The sequence below is a fragment of the Camelus dromedarius genome, chromosome X (assembly GCF_036321535.1).
Source record: "Camelus dromedarius isolate mCamDro1 chromosome X, mCamDro1.pat, whole genome shotgun sequence".
NCBI lineage: Eukaryota > Metazoa > Chordata > Mammalia > Artiodactyla > Camelidae > Camelus > Camelus dromedarius.
Window position 1 is genome coordinate 41,887,831 of NC_087472.1, and position 20,390 is coordinate 41,908,220.

Here is a 20,390-nt window from a genome sequence, read left to right on the forward strand (position 1 = left end):
CATATCTAGAATATAATTCCCAAGAAATTTCTTCTACTAAAGTGAATTATGGGTCACTGGCACATATGTTTTTTCCTTGCATGGCAAATAGGAAAAAAAATAAAGAAAAATTTAACTTCAATTTTGAAGAAAAATTGTTTGGTCTGGTGCCCTGAAATTCAATCTTCGATCATGGGTACTTTGAGTAAAAAAAAAATTGAGGACTGCTGTTTCTCCCTTGTCTCATTTTTCAGGTCCTGAATGTGGTTTTCTTTTGAAATATTATGAGAATATCCTTTCTGAGTAATGCTTACCATGAACATTTAAAACACAAATGGCATATCCAAGGTAAAAATAAAGGAAAGCAACTCAATAGCATTCTGTCAGAGAGTTGGATTTTATGGTCTCATGAGAGTAATTAGAAAAGTCAACCATGGAGCTATCTAAGTTACACACAAGACAGGGCTGAGAAATGTTTTCTAGTAGATCTTTTAATCTACAAACTTTAGGTCACATTTCTTCTGTGCTCATAGATGTTAGATATATTTGACAGATAGGCTAGAAAATGGAGAGTCATTATTAACATGGACAGCCAGGCCATGATAGGCAGTAGGCTTATCCTGTGACTAGTTCTGCAGCCTATGCCAGTCATCTGATTCCACTTAGCCTCTATTTTCTTATCAGGAGAATGGGAACAATATCTGTTAATGTGATGGCAAGATAAATGTAACACATGTGCAAATGTCACAAGATAGCAAAATCCCAGCTATTTTCATTGGTGAGATCAAGAAGAGGGAAATGGAATTATGGTACCATTATGCCAGAAATGATCATGGAATACATATCTATGATTTCTTTAAAAAAAAATCAGAGTCTTTAAGATGGCAATTTCCAAAGAAATGAGAATCTTTTTGGTCAAAACAGCAAGCACAATAACAAGAAAACTAGAGGACACAAAATGTTTGCTTTGTGGAGAAGATGGTAGCATTGGGTGGGAAAAATATTATAGTAAGAGAGGAAATCATCAATGATTTTAAGCTTCATAATAAAGGTATATTCCAGCAGAAAGCAGGCCAGAGGCTTTTATTTGCTTGACAGTAGCACTATCCATTACATTGAGTTGATTTTCAGGCGATCAGCCTTGCTCCCCCCCCCCCCCCCCCCCCCCCCGGCTCCCGTTTGCTGAAGACTTTCCCGGTTTTCACACTGGGAGTCCCACATCCTGGCCAACTTCTCAATCCGCATCAAAATGGACCTGGGCCTCCCTAGTTGGTCCTCAGGACAGTGGCTAGGAGTTTGTCAAGATGCACAGTGGGGAATAGAGGTTCACAAAGCTTCCCATCTTCGTAGTTAAAACTGTAATTGTATTCTTGGACATGCATATTCTCTGATCATTCAATAGCATTTTTATAATTTTGTATTAAGAGTGTTTGTTGGGTTACTGGGCACAGCACATCTTCTGCTCTATGGTGGATGTTTCCAGAAGTGCTGGGAGGGGATTATGCCATACAGAAGTGACCCAAAGTGATCTGGAGACGGTGGGGAAGAACGTTAATGATAAGATGGCTCTAGGAGATAAAAAGATGCCCAAGTACCGGGCCAGGAGGTTTTTGGGTTCCGCCCCAGCCAGCAGGCTCCGCCCTGCGGGCGGGGTTTGGGTGGGGGCGGGGCTAGCGTCCCGGAGGGCGGTGGGCGGAGCCGGTCTCGCTGCGCTGTGGCTCCATGCGGCCTGCAGTCCCGGGCCGAGTCCCTCTCATGCCCGCCCGCCTGCGGGCCACGGAGCTCGGCCCTGACAGCCCCGCCGCCATCCGCGAGGGCTGGTTCCGCGAGACGTGCAGCCTCTGGCTGAGCTAGTCCCTGTCGCTGCTGTTACACCATTAGTTCTCGCGATACCAAGATATCCTCGTCTTCCGCAGTAAGCTACGGCGATGTGCTGGTGTTGGATGGCGTCATCCAGTGCAGAGAGGGATTAGTTCTCCTATCAGGAGATGATAGCCAACTTGCCCCTCTGCAGCCACCCCAACCCACGCAAGATGCTGATCGCCTGGGGCGGGGCTGGGGGTGTCCTGCGGGAGGCAGTGAAGCATTCCTCCGTGGAGTCCGTGGTCCAGTGCGAGATCGACGAGAATGTCATTCAAGTCTCTAAGAAGTTCCTGCCCGTCACGGCTGTTGGCTACTCGAGCTCAAAGCTGACCCTCTATGTAGATGATGGTTCTGAGTTCATGAAACAGAACTGGAGTGCTTTCGATGTGGTTATCACTGACTCCAACCCCCTGGGCCCTGCTGGTTGCAACTGGACCTCATCAAGGAAATGCGGCAGTTCTGTAAATCGCTCTTCCCGGAGGTGGGCTACGCTTACTGCACCATCCCCACCTACCCTAGTGGCCAAATTGGCTTCGTGCTGTGCAGCAAAAATCCCAGCACCAAATTCCTGGAGCCCATGCAGCAGCTGATGCAGAAGCTGGTAGAACAGATGCAGCTGAAATACTACAACTCTGATGTACACTGGGCAGCCTTTGTCCTGCCGGAGTTCGCCCGCAAGGCCCTGAGTGACTTGTGCTGAGCCCAGGTGCGGCTGCCCACGCCGCCCGCCTGGGACCTCTGTCCAGGGAGCCTCCAGTATGTCTGGATCCTGCCAGCCCCGGACAAGACTCCTGCTGGCTCGCTCACCATCCCAGTGTTACAGGCCCCAGAATGCTGCCCGGCCTGCTCTGTTAGGTGGGCTGTCTTGCTGTGTGGCGTTCAGCTTCCAAGCCTATACCAGGTACGTACAGCACCATCTCCGCCTTCCGTCGCCCCCCTCCCCACCACTCACCAAACACGTGTATCTATAACAACAACAAAAAAAAGGACAAAGTACTCTGCAAATATTAGGAACCCAACACAAGATATTTGTATGCTGTTAATTTTTGAGTATGCAAGAGCCTATTTGGGCGGTGGGGTGGGGATGCAGCCTCTCCTCTAAACCACTGGTAGGTGAGAATATCAGAGTACAGTTGATGTCTTGGAGGAGGAGAGTATTTTGATGAGATACAAATTGGCTATTCACTAAGCTGTTAAAGCATAAATGAGTGCTAAAGTGTGGGTCATAGGGTAGTACATCTGAACCCAGAAGTTCAGAAATACTCTTCTCTCACTTTAAGTAAGTCTCTTGCCTGCTATAAAAAGAAAGGCAGGGGTCAAGGAATGGAAAGGAGAAACAGAGGAAAACCACAAAAAATGAAACAGGCAAGAGTTGTTCTGAATGCTTTACATTCACTCAAAGTTAGTAGAGTGAAATTAAGGCCCCATTTGCTAGATTCCAAATACCTGAAGCCTATTTGAGTAGGCGCTGTGTTATCTAGCACCCATTAAAGCCACTTGATGGAGGTGGATGTAATCCTGCTTGATTAAGAGAAAAGATCTTGAAAAGGACTTTCCAGCCATGAGGCCCATGATAGATCTTCAGTCGGCCTTAGGCTCCAGAAAGCTAAATGTAGAATGTGGTGGTAACATACTTGGCCATGAACAGCTGTGTTATATCAACACCCTGTATTAAATTCTGGCTCACTTTTTTTCTCCCAAACGTGTATAACAATGCCAGATGCATAAGTAATGTAACATATATGCCTGGATTCTGAGTGTCTGGTTGGCTTTACTCATGGCAAATGTTTTTTAAAAGGGAGGTGGAAGGTGCTGTGGCTTGGAAATATTTGCTACCTAAGAACAGGTTCTCTGACCCAAGCTAGGATTGAAAGTGCGTCTCCCAACACTGACTAGGTAATCTGCTCAATCTGACCTGGAAATTCTTTCATGGTCCAACTGTAAGTTTTCTGGGATACAATTTGCTGTCTGCCTCGTTGGATCTTGCCTTTCTTTTTATGGACACTATGGAAAGATCTATATTTCTTGCCTGAGATGTAGCTATAACCTTATATAGTCTTAGAAATTGATGTAACAGTAGAGAATATGAGCTCTAACCATTTTCCCCACTAAGTCCTGGCAATATTCCTTGGAATGTGGGAGAGGAAAACTCCTTGATTAATTCATCAAGTGAGTATTCAGAATATCATCATGATATGGGTTTACAACTCCAAAATGCATTTTAGAATGTTTTTTTGGTAATTACAGGTATAAGAAAACACTTTTAAAAGTTATAATGTTAGAAATATTAGAAAGCCAGAAACCAAAATCCTCTCAAAATTCAGTTAGTCAACTTTGTCAATAAAGGCAATTCTGTTTCATAATAACAGTATTAAAAAGAATGAAAATAGAAATTATATATAAATGACATGGATGCTTATGGGGTTATGTTTAGACTTTCTTCCTTATGTTTTTAGGACAGGTAAACAGTTTCATAAGTTTTCTATTTTGTAAAAATAGCTGAAACTAAATTGTAAGCTTCAAAATTGCCCTGATTTTGCTTGACTACAAGGACATAGTAAGAGTTTGTATGTAGAAGCCATAAACCAAGTGGTTAAATACATGATTAGGAAGACAAAGTTGTCTCATTTGTGTTCCTATTGATCAACAATATTTATTAATTCTCCACTGTGTGCTGAACTTTACTGGACATTGCTTTTGAAAAAAATCTTCAGTCAGAAAATGGCCAGAAATATTTAAATTCAGCTATGGATGTTAGATCATTGTGGGTTTAAAGATAAAAAACACAGTACTATCTATAAGTTCACTAAATGAAGTTTGTCCTACCTTTGGTTAGACAATCAGTGGAGAAGAAAATAAGTGAGAACTTAGATTTGGGACCGTTCCTGTGACCTGATTAATCTCTTACACAGCACTGATTTAAATAATTTGCTCACACTAATTTTAGGTCTCTAAATTGCTCATACCTTGTGTGTAGAAACTGATTATGATTGTCATATCCATGAAGCAATACAGAACTAAGAAACTTCAGCTCAAATCTCAAAATTAGTAGGCATAAATTAATTTGAATTCTGCTTACCTCAAAGCAGCTCCACTGTTCAAATATATGTGAATTTATAATATTGTATGATTAACAAAAGGAGCCACGGTGACCATTTCAGGGACTGAAATAACTGCAAAGAGAAGAAATGAATCCATCCTGTTTTATTACAGAAGTTTTGGGGTACCACTGGAGGCAGAGATTATTGAACTGACCATTTTAGAACATAAAGAAGATTTTTGAGCCCAAACCACCGAGTCAGTAGTGGTTCAGTGGTTCATCCACTCATACTGTCACCTTGGGAGTTCAGATTTCAACATATGAATCTCGGGGGACACAGACATTCAGACCATAGCAGTTGCCCTTGCAGGTCCTAAGAGTTGGTTGCTTCTGAAAGCAGGAAAACAGATGCATTATGATGCTGAACAGGGCCAAAATTTGTGCCTTAGTTTACTGTTTACACAATGTACTGATGAATCTGGACCTTTAGTTAATGTGAGGAAGTCCCACTCCCAACTGGGTGGAGTAATTCCTATCTAGTGATGAAACAGGCCCCCTGAACATTCCTTTTTTCATTTTTTCAAGGAAGGTCTTTATACCGTAAAGCCAGCTTGGAAAAAAGACTTTCTCAGTCAGTTTCACCACAGAAATGATTGCAATGCTAGTGCAGAAATAGACAAGGTGGAGTAAAGAATTAGGGCATTTAAATAGCCAATCTGGGCAAAAAACAAGGTTATGCGCAGGGGTGGAGATGAGGTGGTAATTTTTTTTCACAGCGAAAAGGAATTATTCAGATTAGATGCTGTACTGTCCAACTGTTACTTTGTATTGCATTAAATGTATTGAATCTTAGTCCTTTAAATCTGGGTCTGTCAGCAGAGGTGACAAAAGTTTGTGGTGGCGATGACCTGATCATTATGGACCAAATACTGGTGTCCCCCTCCCCCACACCAATTCCTATACTGAAGCCCTGAACTCCAATGTGGTAGTATTTGGAGATAGGGCTTTGGGGAGGTAATTAGGATTAGATGTGGTCATGAGGGTAGGACCCTTGTGATGGGATTGGTGCCCTTATAAGAGATATGAGAGAGCTTGCCTCTCTTTTCCTGTGCACACACAAAGAAGAGGTCATGTGACCTCACAGCGAGCTAGCGGCCATCTGCAAGCCAAGACAGGAGGCCTCGGAATGAAACCTCCCTCGCTAGTACATTGCTCTAGCACTTTGCAGCTTCCAGAACTGTGAGAAATAAATTTCTGTTGTTTAAGCCACTGAGCCTAGGGTATTTTGTTATAGCAGCCTGAGCTTACTAAGACTACGGTAATTCTAAGTACCTATTGTTTTTGAATGATGGTATAAAGGCTCTTACTGCTTTTGGTGAGTTCCTTCTCTTGTAATGATCCTGCCTTGTTGTTAGAGAAAAACTGTCGCTGGATGGGTTCCAAACAATTAAAAGTACCTTATCATCAATTTCGCTTCAGAAGAAACAGCTTTATAGTTTAGTGCCAGTGCGTTTGGGATATTTGCATTCCAATGGGAAGTACTTCCTCCAAGCCTGTATTTTCCTTCTAATCAAAGTGGCAACTAAGTAGTTCATGAATGGCCAGGGCAAAATCAAAAACTTATAGAAGGGATCATAAAGGTAAGATTGTTCAGTCCTTTCATGTTACTTCTCCAAGGAAGAAAGGATGAATGAAAGAATAACTACAGCTTTATTACCAAATGACATTTTTTAAAATGGTGATACAAGTGGATCTTTAAAAAATACAGGAGGTAGGGGACTGGGAGAAAAAAAATAAAGGAAACATAGAAAGACAAAAAGTGTATAGAGACTACTAGATAGCTTTAGGTTTTATATTTATCTTCTTAAAGAGAAATTTTATTCAACTTTGGACCCATCTATGATTAGAGTTCAGAAAACATGTCTGACCTCATCTTATCTTTGAAATGAAAGTAACTGTCTTCACTCTTGAACCAGCTAAGGGTACAATGATGCATTAGCAAATATGATCATTGGTGGAGCTGTTTTGTGGGTTTTTTTTTTTTTTTTGATATGGTCTTATTTCTTTAAACTAGTAAGGGGGTATATTTTGCAAAACTCACAGGAACTATGAGGTTGTTTTCCTCCTTTACTAAACAGCAGCCACCTGCCACATACATATGCCTTGGGAATTCTTTTGATATGAGTTATGGGAAATAGAAAGCAGAATCTTACACAGTAGAGGACATAACTTTGCAGTAAATCTACAGTTGTCTTAGAGCTGTTCATTATGCTTTCTGAGTCTCTCTTTAATTCAAGGAAGTCTTTAGCATCTAGTTTCTGAAAACAATCTCAAATTACCATCAAAATGTAATTGGGCCTTTGGAATATGCTACCCTATGTTTTCCCTGTCAAGGAAATGACACTCTGTGAACCCTGTTGAATTTCCCAGTTATCTTAATAGAATGTGTTGAGTAAGCATTACGGATAATAATAATAATAACTATTATTATTATTATTATTATCCCCACCATTGTCATCATCATTAATTGTGTTAAAAGGAAATCTTGAGAGTCATAAGTGACCTGCTGGCAAGGATTACCCACTCTGGGGTGTGCCATAGATCGGTTTTGCTCTCAGCAGTAGGTAGCATTATAATCAATAGAAATTGCCCATATGGGGTTTAAAAGACACTGTGATAATTAAGTTCACCAGAAAGACATGGAAAGTTTTAGAGTTTATTCTAAACCACTACTCTGTGAACTTTCTGCAGATTTCATTGACTGCAGTGTCTAAATCAGAAGATGTAGCAGTTTTTTTCACATGCTCAGCAAAAACTGTTAACTGGCTTTTGTGTGTATGTGGTATAAATAAACATTAACTGAGTGTTTCTCGTATTCCACTGAGTAAATATTAAACTGCACTTTTCTATTTTTGCTAATAGTCATCATCATCAAAAAGTTTGTTTGTCTTTTTAAAAACTTTCCCGTTTGTCCCTGGTTCAATTAAACCATCTCTGCCCTCTAGGGAATTATAGCTTAAAATAGTATCGGTACTTCACCACTTTTACCTGTCAACAAACTTTTTCGATTGAAGTTCCCCAAAGACCTTGACTTAACCTTTACATAAATAAATGTGGGCAATGGATATTGGGGTTTGCAAAGTACGAAAACCTAATATTTTTTAAATCCCATAAAGACCTTATTTGTTGCTATCATTTGAGACCAAGGCAACACCTCAATTTAGCATATTTAGTGACTTTTTCACACAGAGAGGTTAGAAAGACTTGTTTGAGCATCAGAGGGATAACTCAGAATAAGTATCTAGATCAGTGTTTCTCAGATGTTGATGATATTAATCTTTGTACTGAATTCTCTGGGTGATTCTGGTGCACACAGTCCACTTACTGACAGGCTCTAACTTCTACTTTCTTGGTCTGACAGCAAGCGAGTGCCTTTCCTTATTAGAATTCAGAAATTTTGAGAACCAAATGGGTTTCATGTACAACCTTCAGATCTCTAAATACATTATTTCTCACAGTTCTAAGGAAGCTTTTGATTCTGATGGATTTCAATCTTCTTATTAAATGTCATTTACTTTGTAACATACCAGTGTAACCCGTTCTTCCACAAAATCTCTCTGAGGGAGTGTTTGTGTCTCTTCTCTCTCCGAATGACCTTGACATCACTTTGTTCAAGTGGCTTATACCATTCCTGACTTCTTACAGTTAACTGGGCTTCATATTTTCTGATCAGCCACAATTTCAGTGTATTTGCTTTAAAGAGGACTTTGTGAGTTATATACAAAAAGGAACTTTTCTACCACGTGGAGGATATTCTATGTAAATAAGGCAGTATTTGTAGCATGACAAAGATACCTCAAGGAGTGGGGTATTGGATTGTGTATTTAGTTGCCAGTTACAGATTTTAGGAGTCTATTATGTTAAACTATTATATACCTAGAGTTGAAGTAAAATATGTCAGAAAAATGTTTAAAAGAAATCTCAATTTAGTCATTGTGTGAAAAAAGGAATAGATCGCAGCCCACTTGCATAAAGTAATTGCATCAGTAAGGGGAGTTTTATTTTTAAAACCAAAAGACAGACTTTGGAAAGCTGCTGTTATTTACTGTGCCTTAAACAGTTCTTCTATGAAGGTTTTTCTGGTGTATTAAAGATCTGCTCCAATCAAAAGTACTTTGTATGGTTGCTGGCTGATGGGATAATTATACCAAGTTATCAAGAGATGATTCTTGCCTCCCAGGCTGCAGTTCCTTTCTTTAGCTACCATGGAATTGACATGCTTCATTGTTTATTATTCATCACATGCTTGGACGTCTTGATGATGGCAATTTTTTTTGGCATTGTTTCATGTTCTTGTGTTTCTTACTTGCCAGAGCGTCATCTAAGTAGAACTTCATCAGTTTATGATTGTTCTAACTAGTCTTCAGCGGCTGAGTCACTTCTCCAGTTTTTGTTGTTGTTACTTTTGTTTGTTTGTTTTTGTCTATGGCTGGAGAGGTCTTTCTAAAACATACAACTCACCAAACACGAAAACCATCGATCAAACCTGCTGGTTTTTCTCAGAAGAGTCGATGTTTTCGTTTATTCATTAAGAAGCTTTGCATTGTGTTTCTCTCCCTCTTCCTCCATCTCTCCCTCGTCCTTATGTTTATAAGAAAAGCTCACCAGCTTTGTGCTTTAATAGGCAGGGCTGAAGGCAGAGTTCTGCCTCTGGGAAATGTTTATTCTGGAAAAACACAGGAGACATTTGTTTGGACTGACTCATCTAGAATATGTCATAAGCCATCTTGGGCAAAAAAGAGATGTGTTACATATTGATACCCGTCCAGATGAAATTTTACGTTTAAAAACCAAGTAAGTGTGGCCACTGCAGCCTCTTAATTGACCGATAAATGTTTATCAGTCCAGTAATATTTTGTTAGTCATTTTTCCTTCCAGGGATATGAATAAAGTTCTTAAACACAATTGTTTTTTGTTATTAGCCGAACAAATGGTTACTCTTGACAAGGAGCCATTTTCAAGCCTTCTGTAGTAACTTGAAAGAACAATGCTAAGGAAAAATCAAATTGTGCATTCACTCCTAGCAGAGCCGAGCATGTCTCTGTACTGGGGCACGTGGGGGTTATGGAGGGAAGAGAAGGCGAGCGAGTAGTAGCCTGACCCCGCTTTGTCTGTTTGGTCCTTTCTTTGCTCTTAAATGTCTGTGTATATCTGCCAGAAATGATCACCCAAGCGATTTGAATTCCCTGTTCCTGCCTCTGGCCAGCAGCCCAGGGCTACCACCATACCCGCTCCTCCCCAACAGGCCACTGTTCCACTTGAAACAGAGAAAGGGAAAGACTAGTTGGACTGCTTTTGTGCTATTTTACTTAACTTCTCAGACTAAATCTAGTGGAGGTCTTCTTATTCTTGTTTAGCTTTAACTCACTGTATAAACAGAGTATACCTGCTATATATTCAGCAAAGTGCTAGGTGTAAAGGGGTAGTCATGGTGGGAGGGGAGGTAGTGTTGATAAGAGAAAGGGCAAAGTATAAGGAATTTTAAAGAAACAGAAGCCTTCCCTTCCTTAAAGTCTACCTAGGGGAAAATTAATACCCTAGTCAAATAAGTTAAAGCAATTGAAATGCATCAGGCAAAAAAAATAATAATAATAATATAATATAATGTACACAGTACATATAAGTGCTAACAGGATAGGAGAACCCACAACTGGTTAATTCAGTTCACCATTTGAGTAGACATGTACTGGAACCTGTATCAAAAACGTGATGGAAAATAAGAGGTAACAACCTGGAGGCAGACACTGCTGTAGATAACTTTATTATGAGGTACACTGTGCTGAGTGTTTTAAGATCTACAAAGTACTACGGGGGAAACTGTGAAGGGAAAAATTTTGAGTGAGGGGTAAGGATTCTGCAGTCAATTCTAATGAGGGGGGTGGTCTCACACCAACAAGCAATTCTCTGACACAGGACAGGTGCCCTACAATTCAGTTCAGTTCTAACACTGTCTCCCCAGAGATAGCGTCAGATTCCCCAGGGTAAGGGTTTAGTCCTACAAGACTGTACTCTCCCCCGCCAACTCCCAAGCCTCCACCAGACGCCAATCACAATTCCAGGTTACCACCTGTGCTTTTGATGGTCGACTCTGGGTTGCCAACAACCCCCTCCTCAGCTTTGATTAATTTGCTAGAGCAGCTCACAGAGCTCAGAGAAACATTTTGCTTACTAGATTATTACCAGTTTCTTATCAAAGGCTATAACTCCGGAACAGCCAGATGGAAGAGCTGCATAGGGCTAGGCATGGGGAAAGGGTGTGGAGTTTCCAGGCTCTCTCTGAGAGGTGCCACACTCCCTCCCAGCACCTCCACAGCTTCACCAACCCAGAAGGTCTCTGAACCCTCCTCCCTTTGGGTGTTTATGGAGGGAGGCTTCATGACTTGGTCATGATTGACTCATTGGCGATTGACTCAACCTCCAACCCCTCTCTCCTCCCAGGAATTCAGGGGATGGGACTAAATTCTAAACCTCTATTCATGATTGGTTACCCTGGCAACCAGCCCCCATCTCCAGGTGCTTTCCAAAAGTCACCTCATTAATAACTCAGTTGCAGTGGAAAGGGGGCTGGTTATTAAAGAGAAGACACCCATTTCATCTTTATGGCTCTGAAGGGATTTCAGGAACTCAGGACAAGAGGCCAAACAGTATGACAAAAGATGTTCCCATTGCCTTTATCACTCAGGAAATTCCATGGATTTGGGAGCTGTGAGCCAGGAACCTTGGACAAAGACCAAATATACATGAGAAAGATATTTTGATCATCTGAATGATTAAATATGTATTTCTTATAAATCACAATATTGCAGGGCGGGGGTTAGGAAAGTTTTGTATAAAAGGTATGATTTGAGCTGGGCTGTGAAGGATGTATCTGATATTTTATAGGTAGAACTGGTGGGGGTGGAGGTGGCATTGGAGGGGAGTGCAGGGTATGGGGGAAGTGTAGGGTGTACTCCGATTCCCCTGTTGTATTTCAATCGTAACAGCGTAAGGTAGGCTGCAGGAGGGGGTCAGACAGAAAAACAAGCTGGATGGGAAGGTCCTCGAGAGCAAAACTGAACAGCTGGAGCTTAATTTTGTAGGCAATGGTAATACTGAGGATTTTAGAAGAAAGAAGTAAGGTGAAGAAATCTATCCTTTAAGAAGTGGTTTAGCGTACGGTTAAAAGCTGGTGTTCTGAAGTCAGACAGAACTGGATGCAATCAATGAATATCTATTGAACTCCTACATACCAGAGACCATTCTAGTAATTGGGGCCATCGTAGTGACAAATATTGGCAAGACCTCTGCTCCCATGGGACTTCCTTTTTAGCTCTGGACAGGAGAGGCAAATGACAATAACACAAAAAAGGACATTTTCCAGATAATTTTAGATAATGATAAGTGTGATGAAGAAAATAAAATAAGGCAATATGATAATGACTGGTCGGGGGCAGGGAAACTACGTTAGATTTGGTTGGTCAGAGAAGGCCTCACTGATGAGGTGAAATTTGAGTTGAGACTCGAATTAAATGCTGGGATGAGCTATGTAAATATTTGAGGCAGAGTCTTCTAATCAAAGCGAATAGCAGATGTAAAAGTCCTTATGGGAATGAGCTTGATGTGTTCCAGAAACAGACAAAAGGCCTGAGTGGCGGGACTGAAGTAAATAAAGGGGACACCAGCATGAGAGGAGGTTCTAGAAGGAGGCAGGGGTCTGATTACATTCATCTTGGCAGACCAGGGTAAGAATTTTGTCTTTTATTCCGATTATAATGGGAAGGCATGAGAGGAGGTTTTAAGCAGGGTTTGATATGACATGATTTATATTTTCAAAAAAAGGTTTTAGGGGGTGTAGATAGAATTGGACGACTCAGGATATGTTTTAAAGGGAGAGCAGGCAAAACTTGTTCAAGGTCTACTGTTTTCTACTTATTTGACCTTGAACAAATTATTTCACCTCACCTCACCTCAGCCTCAATGTCGTCATCTGTAAAAAGGGGATAAAAATGGTACTGACTTGATATAGTTGTTGTGAGGATGAAGTGAAAACTCCACAGTACATAGCTGGCCCATCATGTGTACTCATTCAAAGATAGCAGTTATTATTATTAATACTCTGATGGGGATAATAACGCTGAGTGGGACCTGTGAGTAATTAGAAGCATGGTGATCTGTTAGGAGGGGGCTGTGATTGTCCATAAGAGTTAAAGTGAGAGGCTGGAGTAGGGCAGTGGAAAGGAAAAGTAGGAAAGTATCATGTTAATAAATCTAATTAATATGTACCGAATATTTAATTTAAGTAGGAATATCTAATGACTTATATTCAGATGACTAATCAAGTTTTACATTAGTACGTGCAGAGTCAAAACTCACTTCCATGGTGAGACTGAAAATAAAATTGCTAATGGTTTACTTCCTCTCCTTTAATTCCTGGTTAACTAATTACTTTTCTATATTATCATTTCCTATCACATAAAACCATGAGTTGTTTAAATATGCTGTTGAGATGTAGTCAAAATACATCAATGGAGACTTCTAATGAAATGACTGAGCATGCGTTGCACTCTCAGCTCTGTACTGTTAACTAAAGTCTTCCTTTGCTATGTTTTAACTGAAGGCTATTCTCTTGCATTCATGAATAAAAGTAAAAGCAGACCTCCCATTTGTTGTTTTATGGTTTGGATGAACCTGGTTACCCTACCAATGGGAATGAATTGCTGACTGTATTGGTAATTTTCTTCCAACATTATATGAGTTATTAGATAAATCATCATTCTTGGAGTATGCAAGGGCAGTTTTTAATTACTCCTTTCTGTTTTCTGGTGTTGATCACTCATGATAGACCTAGAGTGGTCAACTTCAAAGGACTGATCTAATGTTTATGAAGTTTAAATGTACAGTTACCTAGGCGACAAGACATTAGGCAGAAAGGTTAAGGCTTATGAATATTAAAACCTTAAGGAGTTCTTTGACAGGTGTGAATTTTTATAAGTTATTTCCTTACAGATGAGTGAAAAACAGCCAGAATTTAAAATATACAAATCATCAGGAAAAGACAGCTAGGACTCAGAAAAATCCTGGCTAGCTCACTGCTGCAATTGTCATTTTTATTTGATTTTATTTTTCGAGTTTCAGGTTTTGGGAAAAACAATTAAAAAGTGTAATGAGAGGGAAAAAAAAGACCCAGTGGATTTGCTGTCTAGGTATTTTGTACAACATCCAAGAGACATTAATTGCTAAGGTAATAAGATGGACATATCAGTTCGGATTTGATTGCTATTAGAAAATGAAATGTTTTAATAAAAATCACGTAACTGTCATCAAATGAAACATGGCCTCTGAGCAACATTTTAAACAAATAGTGACATATGCCCCTTCAATGTGTTTCTATCACCTAAACGTGTATATTCACAATCGGAATCAAGCACTAATATATTCTCAGAAGTCACATTGTAACTTACAACCCCTCCTTATGTCACCACTTCTTGCTTAAATGAACTGAGGTATTATAGCCTTTTAATGTCCCAGCTACTGGTATTTAGGTTTTCTCTCTGTGGTTTTCCGCTTCACAATTTGGGGACAGAGGCTGTTAGGCTTTGCTGTATCCAGTACACCTTTCAAATGGAAAACTCACAGGAAGCAAATGGTGAATATCCTAACTTTGTATGCTGAGACCACTTTCTACAGGAAGGTAGGGCATTGAACATGAAAGACAATTTGGGGCTCCTTTTGTTCTTCTTTTATGTTTGCTTCTATCCATTTCATCCCAATTTGTGGAGCTCAAGGCTGCCTCAAGGGCACCGAATATTCAGTCAAGATGAATTGCCAATTCTTCACCTTCTGGGAAAGTTGTCAGGTAAGTAAACTGTCAACAGCAATGATTTTTCTTATCTTTAAGTAGATAATTAGCTGTGAACACCCCTTTCTTAACATTTTCCAAAGTATATTCCTCTCACATTCAAATCTGCCCTCAGATCTATCCAATTAAGGTGAACTGAGAAAAGAATTCCCATATCCTATTTTGAGAATGACTGTAAATGTCTTTAAATAGAACCATGTTGTAACATATGTGCTGTTTTAGCTTGCAAGATTTTGCAAAATGTATTTTAAAAATGTCACTGGTCAGGCATTTATGCTAGAAACTTCTTACATTATTCATTCTCACAAGCACCCTTTTGAGAGGAGAATTATTAATCTTACTTTACAGATGGGGAAACAAACTCAGAATGATAGAGTTCTTTGTCGAAATCACGGATCTCCTATGTGGTAAACCGTGGATTTGAATCCAGGTCTGCCTAATTTTAGCATCTTTCTCGCCACATAGGATAGACAGCTGATCTTCCAGCTGCTTACAATTGTATGATACAATTAGCTTGTTGATTTCTCTCTCTCCCCCGATCCCAGTATGTAAGTGTTGCTCTAAGAACAGGGACCTTGTCTTTGTTTACTGCTGTGACCTCAGGGCCCAGAAAAGTTCCTGATATATTCTGGCCACTCATTAAATATTATTGCATGAGAGTAATCATGAAAGGGGTTTTGTTAATTTCAAATTAGACAGTTGTACAGGAAGTTCTAAAAGTGCCAAATGGGTGCTGTAGGGGTTGATCAGTGGGAGAGATTACCATAGGTTGGAGGCTACTACAAGAGTGTAAACTACAGACGTCCAAAAAGGAGTGCATACACCTTTGGGGTGTGTTCAAAATCATACATTGGGAGGGGGAAACAACATGTTAGAACTTCTAATCACTTTTTTTGTTTTAGCTCATCCTTTTTCAATATTGGTTTTCATATTTTACAATGTATGTATTATTACAGTTATATGTGGTATAATACATAATACAGTAATATATAATAACATACAATAATGTGGACAGTAATCTAATATACACAGTAAAACAATCATATACATACATAAGTATATGTGTGTGTGGGTGGGTGGGTGCCTAGACATTTTTTCCTGCTAGTTGTGCTTGGAGGCCTGTGGTCCAGAGGGAGAAATAAACATAAGCAGATATCTATAATTCAGTGTTCTACCTGCTAATAGATGTCTATGCCAAATACTTCAGGAAGAAAGATAAGGGAATGGCTAATACTTCCTGATTTTGTTGAGGAGGTGGTGGTGGTGGTGGTGGTACTGATGTATATGTGTGTGGGAGAAGGAGGTCAGCAAGTTTCACAGAGAAGGTAAGGGAGAGGAGTTGCAGGGTATGTGATCAGCTCATGCACAATTCTCTGGTTGGTTGATGGTGAGGTCACAGGGCTGTTAACATTATCAAGCCTTAGGTGCCAGAAGGCTTAGGGGCTCCATGCTTATGATCATCAAGTGGTTAATTTCTTCCACTTGGTGAGGGTTTTTAGCATCTGAAAAACTCAGGAAATATGCATCAGATACTATTATCTGGGTTCTTGCAGCAGAGGATATGGGGGATGGGTCTGTCCCAGGAAGACCCCATAGGGTCCTGCTTGGCTACAAGGAATAGCATTATTATTACTGGATTACATGTACTAATATATAAATACATATATTGAAGATGAGTGCTCATGTATTAATAAGCTAGGTAGGATACAAGGTAAAAAAAAACTGGACATCACTTAGTGCACTAGACTACAGGTAATAACATTCTGAACCAGGGTGGTGACTATGGAATATGAAGAAGGGGGTATCTTCAAGTGATATCCCAGCAGAAGGATTAAAGGGCCAGTGGAGAAGAAAGAGTTAAAGATGACTTCTAGATTTCAAACCTGGGTGAAGTTATGATAACATTGACATATAAGGTCATCATGAGGAGAGGAGGGCAATTTTTTGAGATAAGGTAATTTTGAATATATAACAAATTAAGAGAAGGGACATCCACATATAAATGACCAATAGGGAACTGGAGATAAGAGATGGGAACTCTGGAAGAAATCAGGGTTGGAGTTGAAAATTGAGAACCATTCTCATTATTGGTTCATCAGACATTTATGGGCATCTGTTTTGTGCCTGGCAGCAAGCTATACACTGGGGCTGGAGTGGGAAAAAGAGATATGACACCACCCTCAAGATGCTTATCTTATAGTTAACAGGGAGAGACAGACAATAAACAAGGAAACTGCATACAATTATAAATCATGATAAGTGTGTAAGGGAGCAAAATTTACCACCCCAAAATGTCTCTTTGACATGTGGATTATTTCGAGTTGAAAACAATCAAGGCCCCAAAACAGATGAATTCTCAAAAGACGGTATCAACACAGAAAGTGAGGGCTGAGTCGTAGGGAATGCTGATTGACCACACAACCTAAAACTGGAGAGTTATGTTTTATTTGGTGGACTTAAGCCTGGGATGCAGCCTCTCAGATCACTCTCAAGGACTACTCTGAAGAGGTAGGGGAAGAGCCAGGATATAGAGGACTTTTTGCAACAAAGACCAGGTAGTCAGAACATCAAAATATATTTATGAAAGAAAATCAGACGTCTCAAGTTAAGGAATTTAGTGCTTTTCTATGTGTGGGAAGATGCAAGAGTCTGGGCTAATTGAACTCACTCCTTTGATATGCACCTGAACTATCTAGGGTCAGTATCCTGTACTTTCCCATCCTGAGTCTCCTCAGGGGGCACCACTGGGGGTGGCAGCAGTGGCTGAGGGCTTGGCAGCAGTCAGCCTGCTCGTCTCCATCTTGCGTTATCCTCCGGCTCACCAGGCAGCGGTAGTGGCTGATGATTGATGCCTGCAGCATCTTTTGTTTACTGATATGGCAGGCAGTGTTTTTCATTCACATCACCAGTAGGATATGATGGGAGAAAGAGGAGCCAGCCAAGAGAAACAGGAGTGCTCAGAGAAGTAGGAAAGGTGTCAGGGAAGTCCATGGAAAAGAATGTTTCACCCAAGAGAGTCTGGCCAACACTGTTAAAAGCTGAAAAGATTGTAGGGAGAAATGAAGTTGGAGAAAAAGGACTACATATTTGGGAGTAGGAAGCCACTTTGAAAATGTACCTTCCATTGAGAAAAATGAGTCTATAGGGAGTGAACAGAAACCACACTTCTGAAAATTTATTAGTCACTGGAAGGATAAAGTAGAATGATGGGTTTAAAAAATGGGCAGAAGACCTGAGTGGACTTTTTTTCAAAGAAGACATACAGATGGCTAACAGGCACTTGAAAAGATGCTCAACACTGCTAATTATTAGAGAAATGCAAATCAAAACAACCAGGAGATATCACCTCACACCTGTCTGAATGGCTATCATCAAAAAGTCTACAAATAACAAACGTTGGAGAGAACGTGGAGAAAAGGGAACTCTTGTACACTGTTGGTGGGAATGTAAATTGATGCAGCCACTATGGAAAACAGTATGAAGGTTCCTGAAAAACTAAAACTAGAACTACCGTAGCATCCAGCAATTCCACTCCAGAAAAAGTGAAAACACTAATTTGAGAAGATACATGCTTCCCAATGTTCATAGCAACTCTATTTACGATAGCCAAGATATGCAGTGGCCATCAACAGATAAATGGATAAAGAGGATGTGTATACATACACACACACAATGGAATATACTCAGCCATAAAAAAGAATGAAATTCTGCCATTTGCAGCAATGTGGATGGACCTAGAGAATATTATGCCTAGTGAAATAAGTCAGATAGAGAAAGACAAATATCACATGATATCACTTTAATGTGGGATCTAAAAAAATGATACAAATGAATGTATATAGCAAAACAGAAACAGACTCAACAGATACAGAAAACAAACTAGAGGTTACCAGTAGGGAGAGGGGAGAGGGGGAGGGACACGTTAAGGGTATGAGGTTAAGAGACATAAACTACTATGTATTAAATAGACAACCAACTAGGATCGATTGTACAGCACAGGGAGTTATAGCCATTATTTTATTATTAAAATAACATTATTATTTAAATAACTTTAAATGGAGTGTAATCTCTAAAAACACTGAATCACTGTGCTGTACCTGTAAAACTAATACAATATTGCAAATCAGCTCTACTTCAACAACAACAAAAAATCCTAAGAAAGTAGAATGGTGGGTGGAAGAAGTAGCAAGTTCAAGCAAAGTTCTTTTCAGACTAGTGGAGATCTGTGGAAGGTTGGATTTTGGTGTGAGCTAAGAGAAGTGGAGGGGTGGTGGGAGAGGTGAAAGGAGGCAACTGAAAATGTTTGAAAAAGGCTTGAAATATTAGGGGATAATTTAGAGGCCAAGAACCTGGAGCATATTTGAAAGAAATGTGGCCAAGATCACAAGTGCTAGTGATTTTAAAGGAAGAAGACTCTCTTTCCTCTGAGACTGGGGAGAAGGGTGGGAGCAGAGATACAGTGACAGAGCAACTGTGAAGTGAAGTGAAGTTGCAGAAATTTAGGGGGTTCATGGCAGTTGACATTGATTTTTCAGTCCGTCAAAATTAACAACACACACTAATGTAATATATAGTCTCAATAAAATAAAGCTTCTTTAAGGGAAGGAAGCTTGCACTATGTTGTTTGCTTTGTTCTGTTTTTGATAGTCCCCACAGTATCTAATGGCATCTTGTACATGGTCAGTGCCCATTTAACAGAGGCTGGTTATTCATATGATATCACTTACATGTGGAATCTAAAAAAAGTTATGCAAATGAACTTATCCACAAACCAGAAATAGACTCACAGACACAAAAACAAATTATGGTTACCAATGGAGAATGGGGTGGAGAAGAGGGATAAATTAGGAGTTTGGGATTAACAGATACACACAACTGTATATCAAATAGGTAAACAACAAGGACCTATAGTACAGCACAGGGAACTACATTCAATATCTTGTAATAACCTATAATGGAAAAGCATCTGAAAAAGAATACATATACATACATATATATGTATAACTGAACCACTCTGCTGTACACTTGAAACTAACACAACATTGTAAATCAGCAATACTTCAATTAAAAAAAAAATCCCCAAAACAGAAGCTCCTTGTCTGATATCTCTATTTTCAAGGAATTTACAACTGAGAACAACCAAATTACATATGCAGTATATGGTAATTTCCGAAAGAGAAATGCTGCTAATAAATGTTGCAGGATTTAAAAAGAAGTGTACCTGTAGATTGAGCTGATATGGGAATGCTTCATAGAGGAGCTGAGTCATTATCTGGACCTTAACAATTGCCTAGGATTTGCAATTTGTATTTTGCAGTCAACTAGAAGTGGACATTTTCTATATCAAGGCTTGGATAGTGACCTTACGGTGAGTTGGAAAATATCTGACCACTTTAGGAAATATGGTAGAAAATCAGCAGGAGGTTATTCAAGAAGTTGCTGAGATTCAGAAAAAGAAGGATCCAAGTGAGAAAACTGGAGCCTGTGTCAGGCGACTGGGGGTTTAGGAGTCTTTTATTTTGGACAACATCTTCCCAAATTAAATGTGAAACTGGGCATTTCAGTCTAATTTGGAATGAAAGCCAGGAAATACCACTCTGTAGTCATTTC

General features: G+C 39.9%; 1 pseudogene; it reads left to right on the forward strand.

Moving 5' to 3' along the window:
* The first annotated feature begins 1,701 nt into the window (after positions 1 to 1,701).
* LOC105085530 (spermidine synthase-like) lies at positions 1,702 to 2,542 on the forward strand (annotated as a pseudogene).
* The last annotated feature ends 17,848 nt before the right edge of the window (positions 2,543 to 20,390 follow it).